General features: G+C 39.4%; 1 long non-coding RNA gene across 4 annotated transcripts in view; it reads right to left on the bottom strand.

The window, feature by feature from the left end:
* Positions 1–7,746: 7,746 nt before the first annotated feature.
* LOC138740068 (uncharacterized) overlaps positions 7,747–16,567 on the bottom strand; it is a 349,166-nt gene continuing 340,345 nt past the window's right edge. Inside the window, exons 1-3 of one of the 4 annotated variants that reach the window (XR_011342649.1) lie at positions 16,110–16,178; positions 12,977–13,060; positions 7,747–8,123 (exon numbers count right to left, since the gene is read on the bottom strand). This is a non-coding gene — a long non-coding RNA (uncharacterized lncRNA). Of the gene's footprint in view, positions 8,124–12,976; positions 13,061–15,714; positions 15,821–16,109; positions 16,179–16,567 lie in introns of those variants that run through there. The other 3 variants (XR_011342648.1, XR_011342647.1, XR_011342650.1) reach the window with 3 other exon arrangements.

Genomic DNA, 16,567 nt, shown 5'->3' with positions numbered 1-16,567 from the left:
AACTGGAGAATAAAGACTCTGAGAAATTTGTTAAAACTTGTCACGGATGTCAAATCACAAGTAGGAGTAATCTGCCAGAACCGATCCGGAGTACGCAACTCCTGACAGGACCATGGATCGACGTAGATGTTGATTTTCTTGGAACTTTACCGACGGGTGAATCAATTATGGTAGTGATAGATTACTACAGCAGATACTATGAGTACGTGGTGTTGAAGTCCACAACCACTGAAAAAACAATACAAGCATTAGCAGAGATATTCACAAGATATGGATTACCTGTTATATTATACTCTGACAATGGTCCACAATTCATTTCAGAGACATTTGCGGAATACATGAGGACCACAGGTATCCACCATCATAAAGTAACTCCGAAATGGCCGCAAGCCAACGGAGAAGTAGAGAGACAAAATCAGTCCATTGAAAAACGATTGAGGATTGCACACGCAGAAGGACAAAATTGGCAAGAAGTATTGCTATCTTATGTGACTGTCTATCGAACAATGCCTCATGCAACCACTGGAAAAAGTCCTGCAGAAGCATTTTTTGGGAGAAAAATCCGCACAAAAATGCCAGAAATAAAGGAAATCCGAGACGACCAGGAGATGAGGGACCACGATGCTGAAAAGAAAGGTGCAGCAAAGCTGTACACAGATTCGAAACGTGGAGCCAAGTACTCAGACATCATGCCAGGAGATAATGTTCTAGTGAGGCATGAAACTGGTGGTAAGCTAGACACACCTTATTACCATCAACCCTAAACTGTCGTATCCAGAAGTGGCAGTATGGTGACAGTCAAGTCTCCGACTGGAGTCCTGTATAAGAGAAATGTATCAGGTGTAAAAAGGTACCAGTCCAGAGATACATCGAGCGAAGAGGTTGAAAGGCCAATACGAGATGCTGAAACTGAGAGACCTGGTGATGTTCCAGAGGTAGTTACCAGCACTCCTGATGAAGTGACTAGAGCGCCAGAAACACCCGAAGCCGTGGCGAGCAGTATGTCCGACGCTGAGAGTGAACAACCGAGAAGCGACGACAATATCACAGGCAGGCCGAAACGAAACCGGAAAGTGCCCAAACGATACGAAGACTTTGTGCCATAGTTTTAATAAGAACTTTGGGACAGTATTTAATCTTATATCATAAAGTGCATGTATGAGTGCTGTAGGAAGTAAAACTTTATGTAGTTGAGTTATAGTATTACCATTAGTTACGATGTTTGTATGTTTCCGAGGGATATTGGTAAGTGAAGGTAAAGTTTATTTCTGATTAAAGGAGGGATGTCATGATAATGAATATGTATGAGATGTACCGGAAGTCACGTGGTATGAGAGGGAGAAGAGCACAAGCAGGAGAACAAAGGAAACTGGAGAATAAAGACTCTGAGAAGTTTACCTGATAAAACTTGTGTTTAATGTTTTATTAACTTCACATTTCGGGCCACAAATGTGACAGTGGCCAGGTCTCAGTAATCAAATAAGGGAGATTGTCTTGAGGTGCAGAGAGTGCATCCAGGAAAGGACCGCTGATGCCGAGTAAATTCCCTAGCAGGCCATGCCAAAAACTCAGCCTAATATGAAATACCGATGTAATTTTTCATTTAAAATCGATGTTTGCACAGCATGGCATTCTAGAGATGTTAGTAAGTGACAACAGTCCAAAATTCTCTGGACAAAACTTGAAAGCCTTCGCAGTGAACTATAGGTTCAAGTATGTGACCAGTAGCCCTAAATATCCATAAAGGGATGGTGAGGCAGAGCGAGCAGTACAAACAGTGAAGGACCTGCTCAAGAATGCAAAAGACCCTTACAGCAACGGCTACAGTCCAGCCCAATTGCTAATGGGACGTTGCCGACGCATGTCTCTACCAAACCTACCAAAGAGGCTGCAGATGGAACTCCCAGGCCTGCTACCACTCAGGAACGATGAGAGGGAGAAGAGGTATAAGAATGCAAAGTGGTAAAATGAGAGACACAGAACAGCAACCTGGAAAAGCTGGCACCAAGAAATGAGGTAAGGATCTCCAATGCAAGACAGCAAGGTACAGTAACTTCCGTGCACCACATCCCACAGTCGTACATGGTTAGCGGACCACAAAGGACACAGAGATAATCACCAACATCTCATTCCCATACCAGAGTCTCCAGGTGAAAAGCAACAAGAGCACAGGGTGGAAATGAGCATTCCTGCAAAGCCAGGTCCAGAGAATTTGCCAACTGAAACACAGAGTTCGCCTGGCATAATAAGAACGAGGTCTGGATGAGAAGAGACCACAGAGACTGAATCTGTAGAGACTGTAAAACACCCAGAGTCGAGAAAGACATGTATTGTAAATGCTGTATGTGTATTTGTATCGGAATGGGTAAAGGTAACTGTAGCAGGTGAAGCCACAGAAAAGGAGGCTTCGAACGCAAAGGGGAATGTGGTGTAAAACTATTGGTGGATCACATCTAAGATAGAGAGGCTCAGGACTAGCAGGGAAAAGTCTACTCAAAGTGTATGATGCGACTCCAGGGTCAAGGTCATTTTTATAACGAGTGTGTCTGAACCCAAAACAAAACCAGGGGTTTTACTGTATTTGGTAACCAAAAATGTAATACAAAGCATAATTGAAAGGAATAGATTATTTCTTAAAATTTAAAGAGAAGTTGAGGGTTGGGACTAAATGGGACTCTCTCTAGAAGGACACAAAAAAAATAAGTATCTCATTCCAGCATCCTGACACCAAAGCAAGGAAGTAATGAAATAGTTACAAATCACTGCAATGCAAGCCTGTCATTAAATGCTCAGTCTAATTGTTCCAAGTTACAAACCCTTGACTCTATCAACTTGGATCTGAGCTGATTTTCCATGGTGTTCTTCATTTTCATGTACCCTAACAAAAAAAAAGGAGCTAGCTTTAAATAAACAATACTCATCATTTTAAAACTACCAGAACAGTAGTAAGACTGTGGTGGACTGCCATTATTATCTGGCAACTTATAATGATTGTGTATAAACATTACTAAGGAGGAGATGATTGCTGCCTTACAGCAAATCAAAGTAGACAAATCCCTTGGGTTGAATATAATATTCCCTCAGACCTTGAGAGAGACAAATATTGAAATTGCAGGGGCCCTGGTGGATATATTAAAATTGTCCTTAGGTGCTGGAGGATTGGAGACTAGCTCATGTTGTCCCATGGCTTAAGAAAGCCTGCAAAAGTAAACCAGGTAACTACAGGCCAGTGAGCCTGACATCAGTAGTAGGTAACTTATTAGAATGAGTTCTGAGAGATAGGATAAATAGGTATCTGGACAGCCAAGGGCTGATTAAGGACAGTCAGCATGGCTTTGAGCATGGTAGGTCATGTTTAACAAATCTTGTAGAGTTTTTCAAGGAAGTTACCAAGATAGATGAAAGAAAGACTGTGGATGTTGTCTACATGGACTTTAGTAACATCTTCAACAAGGTCCCACATAGGAGGTTAGTTCAGAAGGTTTAAACATTAGGTATCCATAGAGTGGTTGTAAACTGGATTCAAAATTGGCTGTGTTGGACAAAACAGACAGTGGTAGTGGATGGTTTCTTCTCAAAGTGGAGGCCTGTGAATAGTGGTGTGCCTCAAGGATCTTCTCTGGGACCATTGCTATTCATTGTCTATATCAATGATAATGTGGTAAATTGGATCAGCAAGTTTGCTGATGACACCAAGATAGGAGGTGTAGTGGACAGTGAGGAAGATTTTCAAAGCTTGCAGAGGGATCTGGACCAACTGAGAGAATGGGCCAGTAAATGGCAGATGGAGTTTAACACAGACAAATGTGAGGTATTGCATTTTGAAAGAGCAAATCAAGGAAGGATGTACATTAGAAATGGAAGGGCACTGAGGAGTGCAGAGGAGCAAAGAGACCTGGAGATAGAGGTACATTGTTCACTGATGGTGGCATTACAGGTGCACAAGATTGTAAAGAGAGCATTTGGCATCTTGGCCTTTATAAATCAAAGTAATGAGTATAGAAGTTGGGATGTTTTGTTTTAGTTGAAGACAAAGATATTGGTGAGGTCAAATTTGAAACATTGTGTGCAGTCCTGGTTGCTTAGCCACAGGAAGGATATCAGTAAGATTGAAAGAGTGCAGGGAAGGTTTACTAGGATGTTGCCGGGTCTTCAGGCCTTGATTTACAGTGTAAGATTAAACAGATTAGGACTTTATTCTGTGGAACGAAGAAGAATAAGGGGAGATTTGATAGAGGTTTACAAGATTATGAGGAATAGAGACAGTATAAATGAGATTACGAGAGAGAAAAATATGAGAGGACATGGCTTTAGGGTGAAAGAGGAAATGTTTAGGGGAACCTCTTCACTCAGAGAGCAGTGAGTGTGTGAAATGAGTTTCCATCTGATGTGGTGGGTGCAGACTCAATCTTGAGTTTGAAGAATAAATTGGAGAGATTCATGTATGGGAGCAGTCTGGATGGTTATGGAATGGGAGCAGGTTATTGGGACTAGCTGAACAATGATCACCATAGAGTAGAATGGACAAGTGGCCTGTTTTCTGTGCTGTACCATTCTATGATTCTAACATATGACATTTAGCACGGCTTAATTTCACGTCATTTTTCATTAATATGCAAGTTGCAATGGAGTACAATTCATAACCCTCAGGGCAGCAGTCTTCTTTGGCTTGGCTTCATGGACGAAGATTTATGGAGGGGTAAACGTCCACGTCATGCTGCAGGCTCGTTTGTGGCTGACAAGTCCGATGCGGGACAGGCAGACACGGTTGCAGCGGTTGCAGGGGAAAATTTGTTGGTTGGGGTTGGGTGTTGGGTTTTTCCTTCTTTGTCTTTTGTCAGTGAGGTGGGCTCTGCGGTCTTCTTCAAAGGAGGCTGCTGCCTGCCGAACTGTGATGCGCCAAGATGCACAGTTTGAGGCGAGATCAGCCCACTGGCAGTGGTCAATGTGGCAGGCACCAAGAGATTTCTTTAGGCAGTCCTTGTATCTCTTCTTCGGTGCACCTTTGACACGATGGCCAGTGGAGAGCTCGCCATATAACACGATCTTGGGAAGGCGATAGTCCTCCATTCTGGAGACGTGACCTACCCAGCGCAGTTGGATCTTCAACAGCGTGGTTTCGATGCTGTCAGCCTCTGCCATCTCGATGTTAGACATGAAGTCGCTCCAATGAATGTTGAGGATGGAGCGGAGACAACACTGGTGGAAGCTTTCTAGGAGCCGTAGGTGATGTTCAAGTAGTAATATACAATTTATAGTCCATAAAAAAAAGTGGTTTGCAGTATCTATGTGTGACGGAATTCTGTCACCTAGTTGTGCACATACTACAAATTAAATACAGTAACTGCACAGGGAATCAGAGATTATGATGCCATGCCTTTTTGAGTAATTATAAAATTCTTGCCTTTACTGTCTTCTTCACGAAATTAAACTTTCATAGCCTTTCTTCTGAAAAGAATACAAGAATTTCCCAGATATGAATGCTCATCTAGCAATGTTCGTCTTTATAGAACCCTCAGACATTTTTTTTTAAAAGACAGTACCATGTATACTGTAATGAGTTAGAGAAGCAAAGTTCTTCAGAAGAAAGATTGCAACACCACACTCTTCAGTTCTTTTTTTAAGTGGACTTATTACAAAAAAAATAAAATGGGTCACAGCTGTTCCCAGAGAAACACAAGATATCTTTCAGACTGCAAGCAGCTTACCTGTGCTTTATGATATTTGCAGAGTGGAAATGCAAGAGCCATATAATCTTGTATAAATAATCAGTACAGGGTGACAATTCTGAAATCATAACATCTATCTTACCAAAACGAACCATCCACCTGCATTACTGATGTTGCCAGCAAATATTAATTTTTAAATAAAATGCACCAAATCTACCCTTCCTTCCAGGTCAATTAGTCATCGTGTATTGCCAGTCAGGCCAGTTTGTTGCTGTTTAGAACTATTAGTTGGGACCAATTTCGAAGGGTTATCAATACGAGTCTTAGTGTTCTTGGCTTCAGAAGGGCAAGCAACATGACTTCTGTTTATGCTTCCAATCTAGTGCCCCTTCCAAAAGATATTCACCTTCATAAAATCACAGTTGATTGTGATGCCCCTTTTGCCTAGATTTACAGATTAAAATGGCAACTGAGACAATGCACTAAATGCGGACTAGCATCTGTAAAATAACTGCAACATAGTAATCAATGACTGAAGGAATAAATACAACCGACTGTAACTCATTCCCACAAATGCATATAGACTGTTCCTGCATTTATTCCATTGTACTTTAAAAAATGTGGCTGGTATTCCCAACTTCCAGCATCTTTAAATAGGATGTTTAAGGAGGAGGTAGTTTTTAAACATACATATAGTTCTCTGCCATCCCTTGCACCGATCAAATATAGCGAACACAAAAAGCACAAGAGCTGCAGCTGAAAACAATGGAAGGAGTTCTCTGAACAAGGCTTTGGAGTATGAATATTATTATATTCATTTGCTCAACTGACTCATCATTTCGTTTAAAACAGCACGCTGGCCAGTTCAGGTTCCACATTGTGGGATCAACTGCAACACTAATAAAGCACAACTGATAACACATTTCAACTTTCTATTGACTAGCAGTAAATCTATTCTAATAGTACTTTCAGCTACATGCACAAATTATGCTCAAATAATGTTTGTTACTTGTTATTTCTATTCCAGAAGTGAAATGAAATCCAAAGTAACAGATCACGTATTCTCCCTATGCAAGTGCTTCACATTTCTTAACACTTTAGGTTTTTGTTTGACTTCCAGCATTTTCATTACAGTAAAGCCCCTGGTATTCGGCACCTATGGGGATTGGATGATGCCAGATAAGTGAATTTTCCAGTTGCTGGAGTCTGCACGTTATGCGATTCGCAAACTAATGGCAAAATGCACCAATTTTAAACCCATATTTTTGTACCTATTTATTTTCTGCGATCTTTATGACAGTTGCCTAAAGCTGCCTGTTTCTTCAATTCCTAATAACAGGGGTTTTACAGTATTTTGATTATTGGTTTAACAATGTCACTTCTCTTCCAATGAGAGTAATTTCAAATTAAAAACACTGATCTGAAGCACATACTCTGTTTCCCACTGTCTGCTAGAATATGGAGTGTGTTCTGTCAGCTATTTTCACAAGAATCCAATTGAAATACCTATGTAATGAACCTGGATCCATATTCAATCTGCAATCATCCTTTTTGGATCATTGATTAGCAGTCGACTGAAACCGTGAGATGAGAAGAAGTAACACTTAAAAATTAGAAAATGTTACCAGTTCAATTTTTCTGAATTCTGTGTCTTGGTAAAGAGGTCGACTTCACAAAAAAATATTTTTATGTGCTGGAGCCAAATAAAATTGAGAAGCTCCAACTTTTAAAAATTATTATGTCTACAACAGGAAATTGCGCAGACTGTTCTGTTTATTTCAATAGTTATTGTCATTAATATTTGCTCAATTGTTTCCATTTCAATTATATGTATTTAATTTTCAGCATTAATTAATAAACTTTGCATGTATACCTATTAAGAGTCTATGTATAGTATAACAAAGCACTACATTTATAACAGAGGTTATAATTATGCTATTTTAATGTAGATGGACATACAGGAGAACAGATGATTCCTGTGAGAATATTCAAATGAGAGGATAATCTTACAAAAAAAAGGTGCTGTTTACATTACTTGCATAATCTGCTTGGATTAGAAAATAATGAGCTTCACTATTAACTGACTGGAGATTTTTTTTTGTTTTTGAGGACTTTATTTCATCATATGGATATTCTGTGATACAGGCTAAGTTGCAAGAAATGGTTTCCAATTATTCATAATGAATTAAGCTTGACACGAACTCTCTTTGAGGTCATTGCGAAAATATATTAAGTGGTCTAGTTGTGGTTGGCTCAAGTTCAGATAATTGGTCTATTGGCTTTCACAACTTCCATAAATGTTCATTGTAAGTCTTAGATTTAAGGTCTTGATGAAAGTCTCTCCTTGAAATGTTGACAATTCCTTTCCTTCCTGCAGATGATGCTGGACCCGCTGAGTTCCTCCAGCAGTTTGTTTTTATGCTTACTTTTAAAATGTCCTTTGTTGGATATTTTCTATGTAAAAAAAACATCATTAATTGGACTGTTGCAAATGGTTTGAAAAAGCATCTTCATACTAATGCAAATAAGCAAATTTGGAAATGTCAGAAACCATGTTATGGGTTCAAAATATCATACAAAGAACACAAGAGATTTCAAATGAGAGAGAATAGAAACATAATGAATGTCAGCCAAACTCTTTAAAAAAAATTATTTTTAATTTTCAAAGACTCAGATTCAGACAACTTATGTATCACACACAGAGTCCATTTTCCCCTCCCCCTCCATGCCCCAATACAACCGAGAATAAAGTTATTTAAGTTATACAAACTTCTCCGTTGATTGTCACTTTGTTGTGGTGGAGAAGCTTGTGATCCTGAGAGTGCTGCCACCTGGAGCTATGCTCCTGTGAAGGTCACCCTTGGCATTAAGGTCTCTGACAAAGAACAATCCAACCAAGATCTCAATGATGGAACAGGTGGACAAAGTTGCTCCAAACTCAATGGCTGTGAAGGTGGACGAAGGCTGCAACAAATCCATCAGCTCCAATCATCATGATTTACATGCCATTGGAATTAGTTGGTTGATTTGTTAAGTATTGTGCACTTCTTGGAGTGCAACATCAAGTACATGATAAACAAATGCACGCACAGGTATCTACACTTGGTGGATCAATGGAACGAAGGCCATTATCCTCAACCTCAAGGGATAGCCACGGTGACAAATACAAAAAACACAAATACCAGTACCGTCAACAATCCTTGCGGAAAACTGAAACAAAAAAAAAACAAAGATATTTTTTTTAAAAGGGGGGTAAGGGACAAAATAAAAGAGAATGTCATCTGCCACATGTCCCACTCCTTTGATCCCAATCGTTTCCCTGTTGAGACAGATTGTTTCATTTCCTTTATTCCAAAGGGGTGAAAATATATCTGTGTACCTATGTGCTTCAGATAGGGTTGCCGCACTCAGACGAATGTGTCACATTTCCTCCTTAAAGTGTACATGATTTTCCCCAGGGGAATGCAACTCTGCATTTCCATATTCCGTGGTGTAATATTTAGTTGGGAGTTAGACTTCCGCATGTACATCCTGGCTATTTGCAAGGCGACCTTCATGAACTGAATTGGGTGTTTAGACAGTCTAAATCTCACATCCCCAATATTTCCCAGAAGGTACTCCTCTGGATCCTGTGGAATATCCACCTTTGTAATTTTTTTCAGAATGTCCCTAGATCCTCCCAGAAAGATCTCACGTTTATACACAGCCAGGTTGAATGGATAAAGATTCCAATCTCCACATCACATCTAAAGCACAATTTTGATTTAGATTTATGTAGTTTTGTGGTGTGAGGTACAGTTGATGCAGGAAATTGTATTGCACCAACTGTACCTTGCAGTAATAACTGCTGTCTTGCAGTCCAGACACAGATCTGACCAGCACCTCTTGAAAATTGTGGTGCCTAAGTCTGACTCCCATCTTTCCCTTCACTTGTGTCAGCCTGGCTTTGGGCCATCTCTCTGGAATACGAAATGTATTATAAACTTATGCACATTGCCCCTTCAAATTAGAATCTCCGTGTAGCTACACATGGACAAGGTCATAGATGATCCCAATTTATCCCTTAAAAGGGATCTAGGTTGCAGATAGCAAAAGAATGTTCGATTAGAGAATTTTTTTTCCTCAATTGCTCAAATTACATGAGCTGCCCTCACTTATAACAATCCTCAATACACCTGATCACTTCCTGGCACCAAGTATCCAGGATCTTATAGTCCAGCGTCATGGGTATTAAGTTATTCTGGGTCAAGGGCATTTTGGGAGATATCCCCATCTTCAGTCCAGTACATTGATTTATTCTTTTCCATATCTGAAGTAAATGCTTTAGTATCCACTTTCTTTGAAATTAAGTGTGTGTGTGATTTTATATATATATAGAAAACTCTCCTGCTATCTTTTCATCTACCACATGTAGTCCAATTTGCTCCCATGATGGCCCCCTCCTTCCTCAAAGAGAGGCACTAAATCTCGCCTGGGCCGCCCAGTAATACATTTTTTAAAATCTGGCAATTTTAAATCCCTTAGTTTGTAATCCCAAGTCAACTTTTCCATGGAGATTCTAGCCACTTTACCATTCCACAGAAACTTTCTGACACATCCGTTGAGCATCAAAGTCAGCCGATCTCTTGCCTGGAGGATTACCAGTTTCTGAAACCCCAATGCAAGATGTGAAATATTACCTCTGGGATATGGAAACAATGTTTGAATATCATGTCAGTATCAAACCAGGTAGCTACAGGAATGGTTACAACCACAATGAAGTTTTCTCCTCCTTATCCATACATCAGTTCAGAATCAATAAAAGACTGAGTAATGCACCAATTCCCCATAGAAGTCATCCTGTTGTCTCAATAAGTAATGATAATCAGCTTATTATCATATATACAAGTACTATGTTCATATGCACTGAAATCTTTTTACTTGCTGCAGTCAAGCAGGTACTTCTATTAAAAAGAATCCAATAGTATACATTGAATTAGCCCCATATGGAAAAATAAAAAGATCTTAAACATTCAGAGTTCCCATTAGTGCAAGAGAAAATAAAAATGTGTTGGTTCAATTGTGTAGACAGATCATTTCGAGGTGCTGGTGGAGGTGATAACCCTTTTTCCACTGGTATCCCAGTTAATTGGGCTGTGCAGTATCCTGGGATAGAAAGCCATTTGTACTGTTTCCACTGGGCTACCTTTAACCGGGACACTGACTGCTTTTCCACTGAAACACAACTCATCCCGACGGATAGGAGAGCCTAACTTCAATAAGAAATGGATGACTTTCTGTTGTCCTTTTTCCACTGGTCTAATCAGCACACCAGCTTCAGCTGATGCCAGAGATACGAGTAGGGATAGAGGCCATCAATCCCCACCATGATTTAACATTGGTGTGCTATTTGTTTTCTTTTTCCACTGGACCCTTAACCGGTTAATTCCCTATTAATTCCTGAGACAAGGTGCCAGTGGAATTAGGGTAGTAAGTGGAGGTCCAAGACGCTGAGAGTTTTTGGGGAAAAATATTTTTGTACTGAGAGATGCAGGACCGCAGGCTTCTGTACCTTATTTCCAAAGGTAGCAGTGAGAAGAGGTTATGACCAGGGAGTTGTGGGTCCTTTATGACCCATAATAATGGAGCATTTATTGTCAAATCAGAGATTATTTTGCTATTTGGAGTCATATTACACTGTCTCAATTTGGCTCACATATGCAAGGAATTCTTTAAATTTTGTTGAGCGAGTACAAGCAAGGTATAATCTTCCACTGATGCCCACTTTTGCACTGATAGGAATCTGGTGTCTGAAAACTGAAGTATGTTAGAAATTCAGATCCTCAGATATTGTATCCCAGCAGGTCACTTTGGTTCACAACAAACAAGATTATTTAAAAATTTCAATGTTTTACCTCAGTGCCAACAGAAATTACTTCACTTCCATTTAGTTAAATTCAGTAATTAACTCCAGGCAAAACTTCAAAAAATCATACAATTAGTTCTCCAGTCATTTCTAGAATTAAATTTTATCACTCCACAATTTCTAAGCAAAATCAAATGGAAGTTAATTTCTAATCGGAAAAATTAATGCAATACATTTTTACACTATATTAACTCCCCACAGATATTTTAAAAGTCAGCATGTTTTAATAAATGAATTACCAGGGAGAACAAACATTCATAAAAAGAAAATTATATTGCAATGATCAGAAAATTAGATAGTAACTTTCCCTCCTGCTGAAAATTATTATTTTGACTAACACTCAATTAAACTTTATTCAACATTATAATACCACAGGTTCTTCTTTAAGTCACTAATTTCTTTACCATGTTTTAAATACTGAAGCAATGTTTTTAAACAAGTTGTTCCTCAAATCATGAATGTGAATATTGAGCTGGCATCGCTGCTGAATATGAAGAATGATTCAGAGTTTGTGGAGCTCTTTACCAAGAGTTATCAAAGGATTTGAAGTATCCAATTGCAACAACAGTTTCCATCCAGCCAAATAAGCAACCTCAGGATGGAAAATGGAATTTCCAGAAAACAAAAAAAATGTAGAAAATCTGGAGAGCTTTCCCATCCAAAACAAAATTGTCACACTATATCATCATTATATTGAATGCAGCTCAAATAGAAGACAACTTCTGCAAAGCAAAACTAACAGCTAAGAAATTTTAAATCTGCACAATATCACTGACTTAGATAGGCATTAAGATCTGGAATATCAGATTGTTTCATGAATTAAATGTTGGCATAAAATGACTTCAGGTAATATCTATGGTAAATATTCTCTTCAAAAGCACATCGCCGAGGTCATTTAAAATCATTTACTTGCTTGCAACCAAATTTGATTCAAACTGCCCTTCTTTTGTTACTTAAAACATTTTACTTTTCAAAAAGGTAACATCTTTTAAATCTTTGTGATTTTTATAAATCATTTGGACGAGGAAGTGGAGGGGTGGCAGTAAGTTCCAAGATAACACAAAGGTTGAATGTGTTGTGCATAGTGTACAGCATTGTCCTGGGTTACAAAGGGATATAGTCAGGATGCAAAGTTGGGCAGAGAAGTCGCAGATGGAGTTCAATCCAGAAAAGTGTTAAGTGATATACTTTGATAGGTCGATAATGAAGTTGAAATATATGGATAATGGCAGAATTCTGAGCAGTGTGGAGGAATAGTCCATAGATCTGTCAAGGTTGCCATCCAAATTGATAGACTGGTTAAGAAGCTATATGGTACATTGGTCTTCATTAGTTTGTTGATCAAGTTCAAGAACCACAAGATAATATGGCAGCTCAATAAAACTGATCAGGCCACACTTACAGTGTTGTATTCATTTCTGGTCATTTCATTATAGGAAGGATGTGGAAGCTTTGGAGATGGTGCAGAGATTTGTCAGGATGCTTCCTAGATTGGAGTAAATGTATGATGAAGAAAGGTTAAGCAAGCTCAGGCTTTTTTTCTTCCTTTGGAGTAACAGAGAATGAAATTAAATTTAAGAGTAGACAGCCAGTATATTTTTTTCCCAAGAGCAGCAATAACCAATACCAGAGGACATCCATTTCAGGTAAGTGGAGGAAGGTTGAGGGGAGATATCAAGTTTTTTAAAATTTTACACAGGGAGTGCATTGCTGGGGCTGGTGGTAGAGGTATTTCAAAAGGGGACATTTAATAGACCCTTAGATCAGGGCATGGTTGTAAGAAAAATAGAGGGTAATGGGTAGGTTGATCATAGCTGAACAGTCCATGCTCTTCAATGCTTTATGTTTAAATGACCTGGTTGATAGATTGATTTAAGTTTAATCGGGAAGACAGTGAGATAAATAGACAGAAGTTATCCTCCATCAATTACTCTAATTTGAAATGAGAAATTCTGTAAATACTGAAAGGGGAATTAATTTTCCTTCAGTATAATTCAATGCTTGCAAGGAAAACTTGCAAATCCAATGCATTGTTGAGGGAGTTGAACTTTATTGATAGTCACCAACACCAGCAACAAACATATCTCTGAAAACGAGTTACGAGCTGTAACATAGTGCTTTTTTGAGCTTTGTCCTTTAAAACTGTGAAGCAAGTTTATACATGATTCCTTGGCAGATTTAACACAACCTACAATAATGAATCATGGTTTTGCAGCTTTCACACCTCACACTAATCTGTAAACATATTGGCTATATTTACTTCATTCACCTTAATTTTTTTTTGTGTTGTAAAATTCAAGTGCAAGACAGTGAACCTTACATTTTAATGATCATTGTTTACACTCTTGGCAAAGAAATACAGGTACATAAACCTTCTCTACCAGTAATTTTGAAAATCTTCTGCAAAACTTGCACAGAAAAAAACCTAATATTCAAAATATACAAGACAAAATGATACAATTTTATTATATTACTTGTTTTAATATCATGTACCTTTCATTCAAATGTGACATTTTTTCCAATAATAATATGAAAAAGGCACTAACAGCACAAATAATTGGGGCATTTTTGACCTTCGTTTGGAATTAGAAAACACCCAAATTAAAGATGCAGTTTAAAAATAACAGAATACTCTTCCGATCTCAAGAGAATAAAAGATTCCTGCTCCTCATGTATTATTGTAAACAGATTAATCAAATCATTCTCCGTCTTTCTTCTAATTTCAGAAAAAGTGGAATGTTCTATAACTGATTGAGGGAGCAGATCAATCAAATATTCTATTTTTAACTATTCTTCAATCCCCTGCTAAAATCATGTTTATAAAAAGGTTAGTCTCAACTGCAACCCAAAATGATGGACTTCCCAAATGAAACTCAATATTAAAGATCAGAAGCCAACATGAGAATGTAACAAGAAAGGTACGAATCAGAACCTCAAAGAAAATATGGTATATGAAGGTTTTTGTCTGGGTCCAACACGCACAAAAATAAAGTTACAAATCATTTCTGTCGTGACATTATTCTGGCTTGCTGCAAACTATGTTTCTTGTGGAAGCATTCGACAAGTCTAAGTTGACTTACTTTTCCAACACTGTTCAATGTGGTCCCTTTGAGTTTACATTACACTACAAATGCAGCAGGTTGGATGCTGGCTGACATCATTCCGTAATTAGAAATTTCAGCACAAAAGCCCTGGATTTCCTGAGAATGAATGATGCCGTCTCTTGAAACCTTTGGAAACCACTGTAATTGTCTAACTAAAAATCAAAACTTAAAAAGCATATTTATCAACATCTAGAACGATTCATTCATTATCGTTCACTGAATATGAAGTTCGTCCCTTCAAAAGTAAGGTTGATAGGGACAGACTCAGCTCCAGCCGCAACACACTGGACTGAAAATGAATTCCAAGCCTACAGATTAGTTAAGTATATTCAGGCTAACTTCTCCTCCCCCCCCCCCCCCCCCCCCACTCAATTGAGTCACGCTGATTCCTAACCAGTTCCTACTTCTGTAAAATTTAAGGGCCAGTCCGAAGATCAACCAACAGGATGAAATGCATATATATATATATATACACACACACACACACATATACGTATATATACACATATACATATATACACACAAACCCCCACACACATATATACCCACACACACACACCCACACACATACACACCCACACACCCCCCATACACATACACACCCACACACATACACACCCACACACCCCCCCACACACATACACACCCACACACATACACACCCACACACACACAAACCCCCACATACACCCCCCACACACATACACACAAACCCCCACATACACATCCACACCCATACACATACACCCCCACCCCCACATACACACACGACCTGGCGTTTACTACCAACAGCTGCAACTGTTTCTGCGGACCAAGGAAATCAACAGTGCGGACCTGTTGTTGCCCCGAACGGCACAAACATCGACATCCTCTGCGGGTTGATTCCTCATCGGAGCAAATCTTTTGAACAGTTTTGTCACCACGCTGCCGCTTCAACTCATCAGTCGGGATGGAACCAACAAGCGGCGTTTTTGCAAAGAAATCTACAGGTCGAGAAGATTCCCCCCACCACCCCCACCCAATGAATCAGGATTACCATTTCCTTTCAGTCTCAAAGGGCAGCGAGGCCAGCAGTTCAGCAGTTTTCAGGGCGGGCTGCAAACAGGTTCCATTCATGTGGTGGGAAGACGGAGGTTCACACACACACACAGCGCTGTTTTGTTTGTTTATATAAAACAAGGTATCGCGATTCAGCTCCTTTCTCCCGCCTGAACGGGTGTAATGAGTTGACTGACCTGTCGTTTCAGGAAGGATTCAAACCTTCATTTGTCGCCGGAGATCTCAGCACATCCCTCGGCCACCTGGGCTCAGTTTAGGGCGCAAACAAACTCGTTCGCGCTCTCACACACACACACACACACACAAAGACGAATCCATGACATGAAGTGATCACTTCTGCCGCCACGATGGCAAAGCAACAAAGTCGCTCACCAAATCTTGCTTCATCAGTGGGACAAATGGGAAAGGCTCGGCGGGCAACAGTTCTTTATTGTCCGTCATGGGTTGAATAAAACCTTCTCCCCCCACCCCCGACCTCCAAAGGCGTTCCTTGTGCACATTGGAGGAAGTGCAAACACAAATGCTATTCACCGCTCATCTCAAAATATGGTCTCCGTTCCTGCAGGAAGCCTTGATGAGAGCTCAAAGCAAGATTAAAACCTGTTAGCAAAGCCAACATGACTGAACGCAAAAACGCGTCCGTTTTCGCACACAGGGATTGGCAAACCAGGAATCCAACAATCCACTCAAATCCGTCTCCCCTTTTTTTAAATAAAAAACCAACTTAGTTCACTGAACGGAGAAAATATATAACTTTGCAGCTGAGACTTCGCAGGAGGGGGCGAATGTGAATATTGGATACATTTTCAAAGCGACTTGTAACAAAATCT

The sequence above is a fragment of the Narcine bancroftii genome, chromosome 7, assembly GCF_036971445.1.
Source record: "Narcine bancroftii isolate sNarBan1 chromosome 7, sNarBan1.hap1, whole genome shotgun sequence".
Lineage (NCBI taxonomy): Eukaryota > Metazoa > Chordata > Chondrichthyes > Torpediniformes > Narcinidae > Narcine > Narcine bancroftii.
This window is presented reverse-complemented; position numbering and strand designations above follow the sequence as displayed.